The sequence below is a fragment of the Alosa alosa genome, chromosome 11, assembly GCF_017589495.1.
Source record: "Alosa alosa isolate M-15738 ecotype Scorff River chromosome 11, AALO_Geno_1.1, whole genome shotgun sequence".
Taxonomy (NCBI): Eukaryota; Metazoa; Chordata; class Actinopteri; order Clupeiformes; family Clupeidae; genus Alosa; species Alosa alosa.
The window spans coordinates 13,939,512-13,958,219 of NC_063199.1; the positions used below are offsets into that span (position 1 = coordinate 13,939,512).

At 45.5% G+C, this 18,708-nt stretch overlaps 1 protein-coding gene across 1 annotated transcript in view; it reads left to right on the plus strand.

Moving 5' to 3' along the window:
* Positions 1-2,181: 2,181 nt before the first annotated feature.
* Positions 2,182-18,708, plus strand: part of mgat4c (mgat4 family member C) — a 91,881-nt gene continuing 75,354 nt past the window's right edge. The window contains exon 1 of the mRNA XM_048258094.1: positions 2,182-2,515. The gene's annotated coding sequence lies outside the window, so the exon portion shown is untranslated. The remainder of the gene's footprint in view (positions 2,516-18,708) is intronic.

The window sequence follows — 18,708 nt, forward strand, 5'->3', positions numbered from 1 at the left end:
CGCCATTGTACATGGTGGGGAATGCACAGATGAGCACGCTCTCCACTCCCTCTGGGTGCCAGAAAATCATTTTCAGCATAGTAATCCTTGCTATGCCATAGCCATAGAATATGTGCTTTTCTCATGTTCCATTCACTGTTCTTAAATAGTCTCAGAGTGTAGGCTACTTTCAACGAAACTAAATCTGGGGGTTCCTGTGGGGTGCTGTGTATGTGTGTGTGTGTGTGTGTGTGTGTGTGTATGTGTGTGTGTGTTTGATACATGTCAAAATAGATGATGGGCACTTCTGCTAATTTCTGGGTAAGTGGATGATGCTGTCCTGGACATACAGTAAATACAGAAAATTGCTGTAGCGAAAAAGCCAGCATCAGGAAAAACGTCCTGAAAAGACCATTCCTTGGGTGCAAATCATTTGTGTAAGAAGACCAATTATCAATTATTGTACATGCAGAGGAAAGGTCCCATTTTGCTCTATTTTTAATAACACCAGCGGACCATAAAAAGCTGTATGTCAGTACAAAATGAACTAGTAAATATCATTTGTCAGTTTTTATTAGATCTATGGGAATTCTTATATGCAAAATGATGTTCATCAATGTAAAGTGTTGTTCATCTTGTGAAACTAATTTTTGATTACAAATGAGTGCAGTAATTTGTTTTCCATCTTTCTCCTGTTGTGGTCCGTGTACAGGGCTCACACTGTGTAGGACACCCCTGGGACCAAGCTCCTTTGAACATTTACTCTCTAGAGAACGCACACACACATTGGCTTCTCCTCTCCTCGCCTCCTTTTAGGATTCTATTTGAGCAAGGCGGGTGCTTCAAATGCTTCCCTCCCTAGCTCAACCAACTCATATCAAATACACAAAAAGAACATCAAACATGGCCACAAACAAACAAGAAAAAACAAAATATCTTTGAGGGATTCCACAAGTCTCAAAGATAAAAAGCCAAAGACTATGTCCCGGGAGGTTAGTAATATCAGAGAGAGGAATTATAACGGGGAGTCACATAGGCAAGTCTTGGTGGCTACACATTAAGTATGCTAGCTGGGGGAGAAAGCCAGAGCAAGTGACTTCACCACCCAAGCATTTCACAGCAGCAACCCTGGCTTTAACATCACACATCCCCAAATATACGAGAGGTGTTGTGTGGCCATGCCATGCTGAAGTAAAGGCCCTTGAACTAAAGCAACCCGAGGACACGGTATAGGCCAGAGGCTGGGGCTATTTTTGAGCAGGCAGTGTTACTCATCAGAGCCAGTGCGCTTGTGTGAGATGGCAGGAGGTGCCAGACTGGAGCGGCCAGCTAATTGTTGGATTCAGCTCATGGACGTCTGTCTGACCTCCATGTCCTTGGCCTTGAGTGAGTCGAGTGAGGTGGAAGCCCACTAGCAGTGAGGGACACTACCTGCATGTTGGCTGTTAATGCTGTAGAGAGGCAGACAATGACAAGGGTGTGTGTGTATCTGTGTGTCTCTCTCTCTCTCTCTCTCTCTCTCTCTCTCTCTCTCTCTCTCTGTGTGTGTGTGTGTGTGTGTCAGCATGGTAAGATTTTCATGCCTTACATTTGCACTGAAATTAATTCAACATATTTTGTTTGAAGGGGTATTTTTCAGACCTGAACAGTATGTTATCCGGTTAAATAAATGTTCATAGTTACATTTGTGTTTATTACTTATAAATGCAGTGGTCTAATTTTTGTTTTTGGTAATGTAGCTTGACTTAAAACCACACCCATCATTACCCTATGGTAGCTACTCAGTGTTTGCAATATCATTTCATTTTATTACATTGTTTGAGATGCAGTGTCTCCCTTCACAAGAAATAATGATAAAAAAGAGATTATTTGGAGATTACCAAATAAAATTAAAAAAACATACATTAGAAACCATACATTAGAATGCCTGGCTTCATACGTTCACGCTTCACAGGTGTTACCTGCCACCTTTCAGCGGAACACCCCTATATAGTGCCCAACTTTGAGGGTAGCATGAGAAATACATGATGAATATAACATATTGGTACACATGTAAACATTACCCACCTTATAATTACAGTTTTTAAAGCTTGCATTCTAGCCTGTTATGTAAGTCACGGTATCGGAGGCACTGTCTTATTATTGCCAAGTCGCATCACAAAGACACCGCGTAGCTCTCCCCTGTGCTCCCCCATCAAAGCGCTGATTGGAGGAGAGCGAGCAGCGTGGATGCTGCCTGCTAACTGTAGCTTCTCTTCATCCTGGGAGACAAGCCTGTTCTGGGTCTTTCAAAATCTTCCCTAGACCTGTGCATGGAGCTGTGACTTTGCGATTCAGCTGCCACCACTGCGTTCACGCAAGGCAGGACGCGGCTCCGACACTCATTTCACGTAATGCCAACGTCCCTGTCAACACGGTGAATCCCTCGCTGGTCCGTTCATCGCTCAGACAGGACGGACGGACGAGTCGCGAAGTTAAGTATGCCAGCTCCAGTTTCTCACCGGACCTTGCCAGCTGGACACGTCCTGGTCGCATGGTAAGTAATGTGACTACGCGTGTGTAATTGATGCTAACATCATTATTTTGGGTGTGTTTGCAGCTTCCTCGAAGAGGGACCCACACCTGTATAGACAACGCAGCCAAGCTGTACAGCCTCGGCTGCTCAGCTGTATACTTGCGGTAGCAATAGCACCGCATTGATGTCTTTCACCCGTCATGTGAATAGTCAGGGGTACTACAATATATGTCTTTGTAGTGTTGCTTTGCTGTTCTAGATGACTTTGTACAGTTACTGAACACATCACACAGAGCATTGCATCGGAATTTTAGCTCACTGGGAACGCTTACAGTAGACAACCAGTGAGTAGAGAAACCGAGGCGCGTTACCATCTGTAAAAGTATTTACGCTACATCTAAATTCTGAATTAAATTTGATCGACTGGATACAGTGACCTTAACAATGTTCAGCTATGTGTTAATATTTTGTGTGAAAATGACTCCGGTTCTTTTAAATCCGCTGTCGCCAAGTAAGAATGACAGATATGTCTCATCTACTTGCCTCAAGGTAAACAAAAGCTTATTATAGCATAGTCAGTGACCACTCAGTGTCACAGTGACTGATGCGCAAACTCTCCGAGGGACTATGTGAGGTTTATTTACATACAAATGGCCATTTGTTTTGTTTAGAATATTTTTTATATTCAAATGAAACTACACTGTCAGTGAACACCTATTTGCCAGAAGTAGACCATATCAGTCATGTCAGACATATTTTGTCTTCTGCACTTTGTATATTCAATTAATCACTGAAGTTATGACTTATACAGTATGTTGACCATATTCTTGTAATGCATAAGGTCTCAAACAGGTAAAACTGTCCCATAATCTCAAAATAAGACACATACCAATGCTCCAAATGAATAAGTATGTGTAGCTGACTGTTATGAATGAACATTTACAGGTCGGTTCGCCTCACCCCACGGATAACTCTTATCACGTCGTTTGTGTTAGCCGGGAAGCCCCTTCTCTAGTGGAATGGACAGCTCACAACAATACAGAATCTAATCTAATCAGAACATTTAATATGGCAAAACTTGTAATTATACACAATCACTTTCATATCCAAAAGATCAAAGCCATTACAACTGCTTTTCTGCAAACAGCCTTTTTGGAAATAAGGTTTTGAAACCAGGGGATCGGTGCAGACATAGCGTCAGCACCCAGACTCGGTCGGAGGTCCATATGGGCAGACTCAGCTCATCAATGGGTCTATGTGAGCACTGTGGTGCCTCTGTACGCAGCAATAGAGGCACTGAGGAACAGCTGCTATCTGCGGAGCCCGACTCATAGCCTATGTGGGGTGGGGAGGCTGTCTCCGAATGCAGGGTCCCTGTGCTAATGACACGAGCGTCACAGATGGATGAAAGCCCTCTCGTCGGTGAATTGTTATGGTTGTTGAAGGGGCGTGCAGAGCGAGGCTGGTGAATACCTTACCATATTTTAGCATCATTACGAGCCCCACTTCACTCCCCACCTGTCCAGTGTGCACCAGTGCCCAAATGAATCCGCAGAGGGTTCCGGTCTTTGGTGGTGGTGGAGAGGAGACAGGAGCACACCCGACCTTGTTCGCGTCCTTGTTCCCTTCCAAGTGGGCTGAGTGTGGGTGTCAAACTGGCCCATTTAAAAATCAAAACAGTATTATAAATATAGTGAAGTAAGTTCAACCAGGTTTTTTTTTAAAATTACATATGAAAACAATTTTGATGGTGCATTGCCTCCTATTGTTGTCACATTATTTAAAAGTAAAATTTTAATGTAAGAATATTGTGATTTTGTAATCTGTATTGTTCCCCACATCATCTGTTGTACTGTGCATACGTGGTACAGTAATACCATGCAGATTTGACTGTTGTTTCTTTTTTTGCTGTTGAACAATGTCTCGTATAAACCAATTTGTTCCAAAAGAATGAGTGTACAGTAAACAAAGTACTCGCATGCGCCTCCAGAGAATCCTACGCTTCTTATCTTTTTCTGAATGTCCTCATGAAAGCGTAAATGTAGCCTGACACAAGGAGCGTGGTCTGTATTCTTCAACAGACAATTAAATGCCTTGCGCAAGCCAGCAGGCCTTGATTCACATGCACAAACACACAAACACACAACACAAACACACACACAAACACGCACACATAAACATGCACACAGGCACATGGGCACACACACACACACACACACACACACACACACACACACACACACACACACACACACACACACTCACAGTCTCACAAAAACTCCTGGCCAGAGAGCATGATAATTAGCCGTCCTATTTTAATCCACTGTGAAAGTGTTTGGACGTGAGTCTGTCACCCTGATTGCCTTGTGGGATTAAGAGCCTCAGCTGAATAAGTTAACCAGTGTAGGAAGATGAGGCGCATTCACCTTCAGCACAATTCCTCACACAGTTTTAGTCTGCTTCCAAAACACACACACACACACACACACACACACATGCACATGTCCCTTCCCTCACAAGTTCCACTCATACACCCCTTGGGCCTTGCAAAACCTTGGGTGCTGCTCATCAGACACACACACACATGCCTCCTAGCAGGGCTGAGTGTGTGTAGTCCAGAACCACCTTCCCCTAAGCTCTGGAGACCCTGTGTGGAGCCCTCTTTCCCTTCCCCTGCATAATCACTCCTCCTTGAGCAAAGGTGCCACTGCTTATTGTGTTGAGTGCGCAGCCCCTCAGCTGCTGCTAGGATGACTTGGTGAAGGCACTAATTGCGTCTGACTATTTTTTCTCTCTCTCTCTTTTTTTATTTCCTGCACTCTACCAAAATGAAAGATAACCGCCGCACCTTCCTAAGCTTCCTGAGGCAGAGCAGGGCAATGATCTCCCATCGGAAAGCGTTTATAGTTGAGCTACGGTGATGAATGGGGCCCGAAATGGTGAAAGAGGATAAGGGCAGGGAAGGCTCCAGCTCTTTTTTGGGGGAGCGCGAGTGAGAGAGAGAGAGAGAGAGAGGAAGAGAAGATCAGGCAAGGTTCGGTGCCATCTGTCCCATTCAGTGAGTCACTCCGAGTGAAAACAGGTTTCAGAGAGGAGTGCGGCTTGCCAGCAACTCTTTGTTTGTGGTGTAGACAGCCCGGTCTACACGTATTACAGCTGCTGAATAAGCCAATTGATTTGAACCTGAGTCGCACTAGGTGAGCCTGAAAGATTTGCTTTCAGTTAAATGAGCAGCGCGCCGCTTATTAAGCGAGGCTTCGGCTTGGCATTGTACAAGCTAAGACTATAAGCCTGCGCGGTTTGTTGCCTCTGAGTGATTTACTGTGTCCCTTTTAACGGTGCCCTTTCCCATTTCAAACAGTAGGTGATTATCAATCTTTAAATGTCACCGGAGCTTTCTCTGTGGGAGACAACGATGACACTGAGTGGAAATCATTATGGCTATGCCAAGAACAACCACCTCCGCTAACATTAGCCACAGAGGTAAAAGAATTGCTTGACATCTTAGAACTTTAGCCCTTTAGAATATCTGTGTGTGTGTTGTATGTGTGTGTGTGTGTTGACAAATGCAGGAGTCTATGCAGATGCAGACATTCAGTACACTGGTAGCTACTAATGGAATGAGTGGAAGAGCTTTGGTAATTATCGGTGGTGTGGGGCCTGTGCGTGGGTCTTACTCATTTTGCCTGTCACCTCTAATAGCCTAATTATGCATTTGGAATATTTCAGAAACTTGATTTTGTGATTAAGAGCATCTCCTGGATATTTGTGTTTTCAATTCATGATATGCACCTGGCACGAGTTTCCACCAGCTGACTGTAGCTGTGATGAATATTGCAAATTATAATCAACTCCCACTTCAACTTTTAATTTGCTGTGTCTCTCAGGGATTGCTCAGAATCCAACTGGGACATGTTAGAGAAATGAATGGTGATTTTCTTAATGTCATCAAGTCCCCCTGAACATGTATTTGTCACTGACGTCAGCCTGAAGTGACTCACTGTCTCCTATGATTTGTGCAGGTTGGGGGTTACACAAGGTGAAAGATTGGAGATGATTTTCCTGTCAGAAAGATTAGTCATCTTTAGGCCATGGGAATTTATACATGCAATAATGATATTTAAAAAAGACTTTTCTTTTTTAAATTTAGTACTCTAGCTCCAAGTTTCTCAGAGGGCTATGACAGAATCAGAGTAGCTAACTAAGTCATTTGTAATGCTTCTCTTCTCCAGTTCTTTCTTCCATCCATACTGTTTGTTCACATATACCCTGACATGGAGTAAATATTGGGTTACATTTTACTTGAAGGTATCTACATAAGAGTGACATGAGTCATGGACCTGTCATAAACATTATAAACAAGTCATAAACGTTATTTGCAACTGACAAGTGACAAATGACAAGTTAGGGTTAGGATTAGGGTTAGTGTCATTTGGTTTTTGTCATGACAAGTTAGGGTTAGTGTTATGGTTATGACAGTGTCATGTAACTCTTATGTAGATATCTTCAAGTAAAGTGTTACCAAATATTGTCATCATGATGGTCTTGGATGCATTGTTGCAGAACTTGTCAGAGTACTGGAAGGTTTTCATTGCCATTGAGCGCTCCGAGTACATTCACGGTGATGTACAATAACACTCTCTGCCTGAATAATAATAACTTGGATTCACGTTTACAAAAGGTAGTCTGTTTTTTATGCGTATTAAAGTCACGCATTACTCTCTCTAGCCCTAAGGGAGCTGGGGGTATTGGCAGTTACATGAAAGGGATGCACTGAGCATGCCCAGTAAAGCTTTCTCTCTCTTTCTTTTTCTCTTCTCTCTCTCTCTCTCTCTCTCTCTCTCTCTGGATTATGGGCGCCAGAGCTTTCTGGGGGGAATTTTTTCGGAAAGGCGCATCTCCGACATATAGCGAAGAGGCATCCTGGTGAGGAGCACAGCCATAAGCGGAGGTAAAACACCGATCACCAGGCTTACTGTTCCATCTCCAGCTGTAGGACACAGCGGGGGGAGGAGTCTTAGGGGCTGAGCATTAGCAGTCGTTAACACCTCAAGAGAGGCATTGGTGATGTTCAACTCCCTCCTATAGAATAAAACAACTAAACTTTTCAGGTCAAGTCAGTCCTTGGATAAGTTTTATGGACATCAATACTTCATGCAAATGTAATCATGGCAGTTCCATAATCAAGCATATTTTCTTACTCAACAAGGGAATTGTTTATGATGGCTATGGTGAGGATATAGGAGACAGTAATAGCTGGTAATAGACAGGTTGTCAGCTTAGAGAAGTCTTTGCCCATCAAAGAGATGTGTGTGCAAAGTTGTGCATGAAATATGCATCGATGCCAGTGGAATAAAGAACAAAGGCCTAACTGAGTGTTTGTCGCAGGGGGATATCGGAAGTGCTTACTTATTAAACAGCTTCACCCACCTCCCCCTCCACCCCTCCACAGCAGCAGCTGTTGGGAGCGGATGTGCAGACGCTTTGAGTGCCAGGAAACGAGCGTGTGTGATCGCCCTCGCTGTCGACATGACAGACGAGGAGCTGAAGACTCCCTACCTGCAATGGCAGTCTTCTTCTGTCTGTTTCTCTTTCTCTTGCTCTCTGCTTCGCTATCAGAGTGTCTGAGGGTTCCATTCAGTTTCTTTCTGTCCCTTTTGAACATTGCCTCTTTCTTGTCCTCCCTTCCTTACACATCCTTTTGTTCACAATCTCCTTTTCTCTCCCCTCTCTCTCTCTCTCTCTCTCTCTCTGTCTTTCTCTCTCAATTGAACACTGCACAGATGTACCGCTCATTCCCCCATTAACAGCTCATTGAGTACAAGGAGCATGAATTTTATGATGCCCAATCAGATGCGATTCATGGATTTCTCATGTAACCACAAGGTACACGCGTCTAATTATGTAAACAATGCAGGCAGGAGTTGAGGATGTCGACACAGAGGTGGCACAACGCTAACAATATGCTTAAAAACACCAATTAACAAACTCTTCTTATTCACATCTTACTGTATGGTAACAACACTGTGCAGATCGAGACGGTACGGTATGCAATTCTATCTCCGCATCGACTGGTAGGACATACACATCTGTCCTCTCTGTATGGCATTGTCTGTAATGAAGTCCTTTTGTTTGCAAGCTGCGGGCTGTATTCTATCAGACACAATGATGCAAATAAAGTGCATATGCTGCGAATAAAGGGCCAGCCAAGCATACAGGGGGTAGCTGTCAGAGACGTCATACTGTACCTCACAGAAAGGTTATGGTGTAGAAATACCCCCACTGGAGCAGGATTTGTATAGTGCCACTGTGTTCCACAGGCTTTTTGTAACGGGCGTGTTCCTGGAGAAACAGGCAGTAAAAAGGCCGTGCCATGCAGGGTATCACCTAATGAATTGGCCCAGCGGACCTCCTCACTTTCTCAAATTTGCACATTTGCAATTTGTGGCCCTTAATAGCGTGTCTCGCAAGTATGACCTTACATTATAATTAGTTGTGTCCGGGACCTCCTGTCAGAGCAAATTTCAGCGGCCACGGGGGAGAGCATGCTCCACTGACGACCGCAAAACGTGTGGAGAGGGGGAGAGAGAGAGAGTGTGTGTGTGTGTGATGGGGGGGGTGTAGGGTTGGTGGGGGAGGGGGGAAGGAAGGAGAAGCGAGCTCCAGCAGGCGTTTGCCTTTCTGATGAATGTTTATGGCTCTTTTTTTTGAGAGCCAATTATCTGCCGGTGTGTGAGTCATGGAGATCATTTAGGGGGGCTCTCTCACTCTGAGGCGCCACAGGACGCGCAGCACACAGCAAGGTAGGGGAGGCACTGGGCTGGCCATTACACATACCACTGGCTCCGCGGTCACGCTATCCTCTCCTCACCTTTCCCTCTCTCCCTCTCATTTGCACTCTCTCACTCTTTCTCTCTCTTTCTGCCTTGTCACTCACTCATTCGCACATTCACCCTCCTCTTTTTTCATCCTCAATCCATCTGTCTCTGTCATCTCTCGCTCTCTATCACTTTCTCTCTCTGTCTCTTTCCCTCTCTCTCTGTCTGTTTCTCATGCTTCATGCTCTTTCTGACATGTACACTTCCTGTCTCGTGCTCGGCTTCTCTCCATGCTGTGTTTTATCTTCTCTGTTTCTCTCCTCCTCTCCTCTCCGACATGTTTTCCCTCTCTCTCTCTACCCCTCTCTCTTTTCTCTCTCTCTCTGTCTGTTGCTCACTCCTTTCTTCCTCTCGTTGGCTCTCTCCCGACGTCTTCTTTGCACACTCTGTTTGTATCAGTGGGAATCTCCTGACCTTTTTGCTGTACTTAGCTGCTTCACGGGGCATTCCTCTCTCTTGCTCTCTCTTCCTCTCCCTTCCTCTCCCTTTCTCTCTCCTCAGGTGCTCTGCTCTCTCATTCTTTTTAGGGACACAATCAGTGCGTCTCTCTTCTTCTCTCCCTCTCCTCTGTGTCTGTTTTGCCTGCTCTCTCTCTCTCGCTGTCTTTTCCTATCCCAATTTTCTTGACATTAATCTGACATCTCTGTGTGAACTGTTGTAAATAGTGTGTGTTTATATGTGTTTGTGGGTTTGTGTGTGTGTGTGTGTGTGTGTGTGTGTGTGTGTGTGTGCTGAGTGACCACTCAGCTCGGTGTCTGCAGTGCTCCCCCAGGCCCTGCAGCAGTGCAGGTGATGGAGAGGTGCTGGGCAGGAGAGCTGTGGTGGTCCCCACCAGGAGTGCAGGCCTCGGCCCCCCCGTCTGCATAAGCTGGGGTTGCGGGAGATTTATGACCCCGGGAGCACAATCCCGTCGGCCACAAGGCGGCGGTCATAAATCAGACAGAAGTGGGTCAGAGCAGGTCAGCTGTTTTTTTTTTGTTTTTTTACGCTGGCGGCCAAATCAACCTGCTGATGGCACAAGTCTCCATTCAGCCACCTTCTCACCCAACACCCAAACCCCTGGCTCTTCACCCCCTGTGTGGGCCAAGCATGGCTAGCCTCTAACCAGTGCTCCAGTGCTTGGAGTATCCGTCAGCCTCCGTTCTCACAGGTCATAAGTGCCTCGTCCATGTTAGCGAGCAGCTTGGTCAGCTCTCCCAGGGTCCCTCACCCTCTCTCGGGGCTTCTGTGCCTGGGAACGTAGCAGCATGGTAGCCATGGCCAGCGGATGTCAGTACTCCTCCATGTCAGTACTCCCCGGTGTCAGCACCGGTGATTACACTCAAGGGGAATTGTAATAATTGATTACTGCGTTGAAGTGCTGTATTGAAGTGGAATGATGAGGAAGAGAGAGAGAAAGAAATGTGGGTCAGGTTGTTCTCGAAGTCTTGTAGTCTTTAGGATGTGCGCTGACTGGAAAATCACATGAGTAATCACAACAAATTAAGTTCTTGCATCAAACACAAGCTTTGATTTTTCTAGACAGCCACTGTAATCTTAGATTGTGTTCTCTTTCAAAAACAGGTTGTATCAACACCTGAGGTTCTGCCTGCTCAGGTTGTCGAAATTAAAATAGCACACTACACACCTGCAGACCAATAATAGAAATCTTTGGAGAAGTCTCATTTATTCTCAACACAGCTAATGTGTCATGTGCTCTGCTATGCTGTCTCTATTCTGTTTGGCTTATTTTTTAGTCTCTTTGTGTGCATATGGAAACAGATTTAGTAGTATAATCCATTACATGCAAATGGCACCAAATGTACATTGTAAATGAAATAGCATGAAATGTATCTGCAAATCTTTCTTAATCGAACATTGTGGGGCATGCATCAAACATTTAAACCCCATAAAGTCTCACCCTAATGGCATACTGCCAAGCTCCACACATCTCTCAACCTGGTAAGTGTGCTGGGTGTTCAAGCACGTCAGTATAAAAACAATGAATCTAATTATGGTGATTCCTTTCCTTCCAAAGTAGTCTTGATTTGGCTTTGTCTCCATGGCTCACCAAGGTCTTCCTGATAGTGTGTAATGCCACCCGAACACCCCCGACACACACACACAAAAGAGTGAAAGACAATGGTGAGAGTGTGAGGAGCGATGACCTTTTGGAGTGAAATGTTAATTTATCTGCCATATAAAAAGAGCACGTATGGCTGCTGAATACTGAGCATGTAAATGCTGCCTTTCTACATTGACCAGCGTTGCTTACATTCAGATTATGTACAGTTCAGTGGCCACTAAGCGCGCCTAGGCCCAAGTCTCTGGTCTTATTATGTGTTTACTGGTGAGTAGAGAATGCAAATTGCGATGGAATTCCTCTGGGGTCGGAGACATTGTATTAGTGGTTGATATTGTGGTCTCCACGCTGTAATGGCGCGCTGTGCTTCCTTGCTATGAAGACGGGCTCCGATTGGCTCCCCGCAAGAAAGGTCACAGCTGATACAGAAAAGAATAATGATTTTTTTTTTTCATTCCTGTCAATCACCGCTTGACTAAATATTTGCTTCATGCCTCTGCATGCGTGGTAAGAGTAATTTGAACACCCGGTCCGGTATGCTCTTTGGGTTCTCCTTGAAAATTGTAAGAGTAAGGAAGCCACAGCAATTCACCTTCACTGTCAAATGAGATGGGTTTGTGAAAGAATGTGTGCCTTTTTCGGCATTTGAATAGGGATTTTTTTTTCCAGCTACAGAGAAGTAGAACGACTTCAAAGCCTTCCCTTCACTCTGAGGCTACAGATAGAGTTCTGTATTTTACTCTGAAAAGTGCTGTCTGGCCTGTGGTTATTTTGGGTGGACCCAACCCATCTCACACGCACACGGGGCGTAATGTTTGAGCTTGTAAAATAATTCCCAGCATGCTCTGCTGCCTGGGACGTGCGCTTGAGTTCAGGCATGATGGATATCGGGGACAGCTGAGTATCAGATTGCTCATTCCGGCGGAGATGGTCATTGTTGTGAACTGACCCGGTCTGATGTGCCATCTGGGAGGCGGGCCTCCGTGTGACACACTTGATTAGAGGCATACACCCCCCTCATCACGTCCATCAAGCTACGGACCGCTGAATGATGCCGCCCGGATCGGGACATAAATCCACTCGAGCGCTTCGCACTGGTGTTTAAATAACCTGCTTTCATCTTGCAGGGGGGGGGATTACCTTACCCTCAAGAAATACTGCGCCGCTCAAGTGTGTGAGAGGAGTGTGCATGGGTGTGTCTGTATGTGTGTGTGTGTGTGGTGTGTGTGCATGTGACAGAGACAGAGTGTGTATATGTGTGTGTGAGTGTGCATTTTTTAACTGGTCTGTGTGTAAGAGCGTATTTGTCAATGTTTGTGAGCTGAGTGTGAGTGTGTTAAGTACGCAAAAGTGTATTTGTGTGCGCGCAAGGGTGTGATCTACCGTCTTCGGCGGAGAAACAGAATAGTTAAATCATGTGTTTGCACTGTGCATCTCTAATACCTTCCCAGGTCAATACCCATGGATTTTCTGAGGTTTTTACTCAATGCAATAGGTCTCAGTCTGTGCGAATGGAAGGGAACAGAGGGAGAGTATTGATCGGCAGCTCATGTGTCACCTGTGTCTTATTCACTCATTTATTATCAGCGAGCATTTTTGCAAGAGCTTCTCAAATCTGCGATTCTTATCTGACACCACAGGCTCTTAAGTGGCAATGACAAAGACATTGCATTTCACAGAAAACATTCGGTTAAGACGCAGCGCCAGCTTCACAAGTCCCTTCTCCCTCGTGAGTGCCTCGCTCTCGTTTGTATGCAGGCCTGAGTGGCAGGCAGGGTTCGACGCCCACACACACACATACACACACACGCCCGCGCACTCTGCTGCAGTGCTGTGTTCGAGCAGAAGTACATTAACCGTGTCTGTTGTTGACCGCGTGTCAGTCCAAGGAGGCATTTACCTACATGACTCCATTGAAATATCAGGGTATGAGTTTCCCCAGCGCAGTGCTCCACCTCAGCTCCCTCACCTCTCACTCCTGCCGCAGTGTGCCGAGGCAGGCCGGAATTAATGGGGGAGAGATGGAAGGGCCGCTGGTGGACCAGAGAGATTAGCTGTGAAATTGACACTGACAAATCTCAGGCATTATGGCTTCATGGGAGGCAAGTGGAGCCTGGGCTGGAGGGGCCTGAGGTTGGACAAGACGAGGCGAGGTGGGGTGGGGTGGTGGTGGCTGGAGTGCTAAGGTGTGCTTGAGTAAGGTGGGGTGGGGTGGTGGTGGCTGGAGTGCTAAGGTGTGCTGGAGTAAGGTGGGGTGGGGTGGGGTGGTGTAGCGTGGGGCAGTGTAGCGTGGGGTGGTGCGAGTAGCCCAGGAGGGAAAATAAAGATGGCGGTAAACAGGCACAGAGACTCTTGTTTGTTCCGTGTTAAGTGCGCTGGACTCCTGTGGCCACTGTGGCCAGCACATGCCGTCCCCTGAAGAGCCACACACAGGTGTGCATCTGGGATCTCTCATTTGGCTCATTTGTTTACGGCGGCTGGAGTGAGACAGTTTAAGGGAACAAGGGAGAGGAATTAATTCGGAGTCTGCATGCTAAGTAACAAAGCAAACACTAGCAAAACAGTTTTATTTCTCAGAGGAATCCAGTCCTTTTCCACATCTCCCCTTATTATCCTAAATCAGCATGTTTTGGGCTGTGAAACCTAGTTATTGTGTTTCTTGTTTAACATTTTCTGTTTTTGTTTTACGGGATCTGTTTCAACATCGGCTTCATTAAGTAATTGAAATTAATCTAATTGGAAAGTGGGAGGGAAAAATTTATTTTTGAGAAAAAAAGCTAGGCCTACAGCATCGTGCTCAACCTCCACAGCATTCTGCGATTCTGTGATTCACTCCAACATTCTTACTTCTGCAAGCTTGTAAAGTCAGCTCATAAATAGTATATGTTTATGCACGTCTTTAATAATCCATGAAAAGCAAATTGAATCAACAAACATTTTACTCTACAGACTAGTCCACACTTATTTGTTGATTGCAAATTGTATACCACGGCCATCCATTTCAATAGCTCTCTCTCTCTTTCTCTTTCTCTCTCTCTCTCACTGTTTCTCTGTTTATTTAGATTTGTCCAACAACATTTTAAAGCCGGGGCTCTTGATGCTCTTGATGTTTATGTATGATAATATATCGTTGGGTGCTTTAGTGTTTTTGTGGGCAATCTGTGTTGTAGTGTTTGCTCTAGTAAAATGAATTCTTTTAATTTCCCAGACACTTTTTGGCAACGTGTAATGACAATGCAATAATATTTATCATGAAATGCTCGGTGACTGGAACCTAGCACAACTCTGTCTGAGTGAAATGTAACCCATACAGCATGTAATTAATGCAATTTGATCTCATTGTGACAGGGAGTTGATGAATTATGATGAATTGCTGGAGTAGAGCGGCAGCGCTCCCACACTGCAGTTTAATCTCTGGCTTATACGAGTAGTTGACAATGCATAAACCGTTTAGGACATGCCCTTGTGTCTATAATAGCCTCTTGTAGAGGGGTTAATGTTCCTCTTTATGGCCTATTCCAGTAGAAGGGGGAAAGCAGATAAAAGAAAAAAAGAAAACTCCTCTCATCCACAGAAAAAGGATTCATCATCCTAATGCATACTTACAGCAGCCATTTCACTGTTATTATAGATATTGATATGGACAAGACAAAGATGGCCGGTTGTTTGTGAACAAAGATCCTTTGTGAATTTCTGTGAACTGAAAGTCCCTCAATCTGTGAGGGAGCTAAAAGTCCCTCACAGATTTCATGACCTCTTTATTGAGCACAAGTGTGTAAGCTGTTTGAAGTTGGTTTGACGTTTTTTTGTGTGTCAGAATCCTGGGCTGAAAAACAAGTCCTTCAAAAAAAAAGTCCTTCCAAAATTTGTGTGGTTTGCTTTTAAATTTGTTAAATCTTCCAAACTTGAGGAATGTAACTTGTTAGCCCATATTGAAAATGTATATTTTTTATGTCTTTTACATATTCATGTGAGTTTTTCAATCATTATTTATCAGTGTGTGTGTGTGTGTGTGTGTGTGTGTGTGTGTGTGTGTGTGTGTGTGTGTTTGCCTGTGTGTGTGTATGTGTTTACCATATGCATGTGTGTATTTCACACAGTGTAAGCGCAAAGTGCAAATTCAGGGAGCTGAGAGGAGAGATGAAGAACGCTGAAGCTATTAAATGGATCACACTTCTTATTTTTGGTCTTTCATCAGTGAGCAGCTCTGCTAAATATTCATGGCCAACTCACGATCTTAAAATAAGGCTCATTATCACTCTCAGAGCTTCCAAACTTCACCGCGCAGATTCCTCGCTCCTCACAACACACCAAATACAGCATCTATTTTTAACACTTTTCCCCTCACGAACGCATTCCACATTCACCATCCTGGTATATCACTGTCAATGGCATAATTTACATTATTTTGTTGGATTTTTTTTTTTCTCGTTCAAATATATTGTCTATTTACTTTCTTCATCATGGGCTTGCCTACCAGCTAGGACACTAAGACATTTGCAACATTGGGGCTTTTTGAATTGTGTTTGGTTAAACTTACTCCCAAGCTAGTCCCATGCTAACACACCTGGAGTAGGCTAAGTGAAATGTACGTTGACTCGTTGTGTGTGGTTGTGATAGTTCATGAGTGGAACTCATGAGGAGACTACCACAGTGATCCACCCACCCAGTGTGGGGAGGACTGCAGACCACTTCACAGCACAGGTGTGTGAACCCTCACAGAAGTGCCCACTCCCTCACCAGTCCTCACCAGGCAGTCTATTTAGTCCATTAACAGCAGGCTTAGCTGGCTTTTCCTCTTTCATGACTGTCCATTAATTGTTAATACAGATTCTGCTGCAGAGTCTGCGAGTGGAGATCCTCCCCCAGCAGTACTGACCTTCCCCACTGCCTTTTACTATTCTGGGATCTTGGGGAGGGAGAGAGAGAGTTGCTAATCCTGTGTTAGCAGACTCACTATGTCAAATTTGCTATGATCAGGGATTACACAATTTTACGTGACTATTATAGTGTCTACTTCAGGGGATAAGTACATTATATAAAACTCCTTTTCCTTTTCTCCTTTTCCTTTCAAGTGCTTGCTTTTCTCTGATCTTACATTCACAATATTGATCTTCACAGATAGTTGAGCCAAGGACAAAGTCAGTCCAAGGGCCAAAAGGGGTTTGAAGACACTTGATCTGAATGTGATGGCCTTGTTGGTTTGAATAGAGCAGCTGTGCCATTTAGTACACATTAGATCAGCATTACATAATCTGGATAACATAATGTGTCTTATTTTCAGACATATGTGTTAGTCCATTGGTTCGCTTGGACTTCATAAAATGTGTTTTGACACGTTTTGACTGACAGTTACCCTGCTGAGGTCAGGAGCAACGCTGTCATTTGTACTCTCAGCTTTCCCCTGAGGTACCTGTGGTGTTTCTGTGGGAGTGAGGCTTGTTACTCTTTTCGCTTTTCTCACAGTTTTCCTGGTGTGAATGAGTCTCTTAAATAAATCAGAATCTCTGTGTGTGTGTGTGTGTGTGTGTGTGTGTGTGGGGGGTACCTAAATGGGTATGTAAATGAGATAGTGTGTGTGTGTATGGTGCAGTAGTCCACCCAAGGAGACTTGGGGAATCACTGTTAAATGGTCTGGCCTCCTTTTGGACAAATGGCTGTTCAATCACCCACGACAGTAGCCAGGCTCCCAGGGGGAATAAAGCTATATGTTGTGTTGTGCCTACTGTATGGGTGTGCAAAAATCCCCAGCAAGCATGCAAGAGGGAAGGAGGGAGTGAGAGAGCAAACTGATCAACGAGGCTGTGGCAGTGGGTCCAGACTGATAACCCCCCCCCCCCCTTTTCCAGTTGCTGTATGTGCAGCCAGCCATGCTGAAAGTTCTTGCCTGGGTTTTCTTTGCTTCCGCCCTGGGAAAAATAACATGGTCCTGGAGAAGGTTTATGGGGGAACCAGTATAGAATCCTTCCAATGGTGGTGTGAGAACGTGTGATGCCTACACAAGAACATATCGGAATTGATGCTTATCTGTTGGGTCATATTCAGTCATTTTGCCCAACGGTATTAAACATTCTTTGTAAAACGTGAACATATCGGAATTGATGCTTATCTGTTGGGTCATATTCAGTCATTTTGCCCAACGGTATTAAACATTCTTTATAAAACGTGACGGGAAGCTGACTGTAAAGGAGGCCATATATGTTGTACGAATTGAACTCTGGTTTGGGATTCCATTCCAGTTTGTTTGCCCTGAGGTCCCAAGTGACCCAGAGTCAGCATGCTGTGGCCAGCGCTGGCCTACTGTCCTTCCTAACAAGCAGCCCTGGACTCCGCCTGATTGGCGGGTCTGTGTGGCTCTCGGCGGCTGCACTGGTGCCAGTTAGCGCCTCGTTGCTTTCGGCGAGGGCAGCGTGTGGCGTCGCGCACGCTGAGAGGGGGAGAGAGCGCGTGAGCCTGGACCCTGCCGGCCGCGACAACTCTTAATATCTCACAGAGGGGTGATTGAAACAAAAGTGGGGCCGTGTCAGGCCCCCAGCCACCATGTAATTGAATTCCTCCGTTGGTGCAGGGGAGCGAGGCACCAAAGCGTAGCCCTGGAAAGAGGGTAAATAGACAAGGTGCCCTGGACACAAAGCCCTGGGCAAGGCAAACACAGGCACTGGGGGGAGCACTGCTCTGCCTGTGTTATTGTGTTTACCAAGAGATCAGGCTCCCCACTTCTCCTACTTGAACATATGTAGAGATGCTGTCTTATAATAGCCAGCAATTTCATGGGCCTATCATCTCAATGGTGATTGTATAGGGCCTCTTGAAAAATGGCTTCTGTGGGAGCGGGGTGAGGAGCGGGAAAGAGAGTGGGAGGGGTGGGAAGCGCTGCTGATGTGATGGGGGGGTGAGCTCGGGGCACCGCGGGGTGCTGGTAGGAGCGAGCGGGGGCTGTCTTCGGCGCCACACCGGAAATTATCTCCGGCTCCCCGTGTTCCTCACTCACCGGATCCCCGCTGTCACGGACATTGTTGAATCGTTGAGTGACATGAACAGTGCCTCCATTCCCCCCTCTAACCGCCCCCGTCCAGCCCTCCCCCACCTGCTGCCCCTTGCTGCGCGGTTCAGTGTTTATGCCGAGGTGAGGGCTGCAGATCGCCGGGCGCGCGATAAGGAGTCAAGAAGTAGCCGGCTGTAATTTATCTAAGGTTAGTTTGTGATTCAGATATACTGTTCCACGGGCAGCCAGGCGTTAAATTGCTTTCCTCCGGGAGCAGGGCGTATTCACG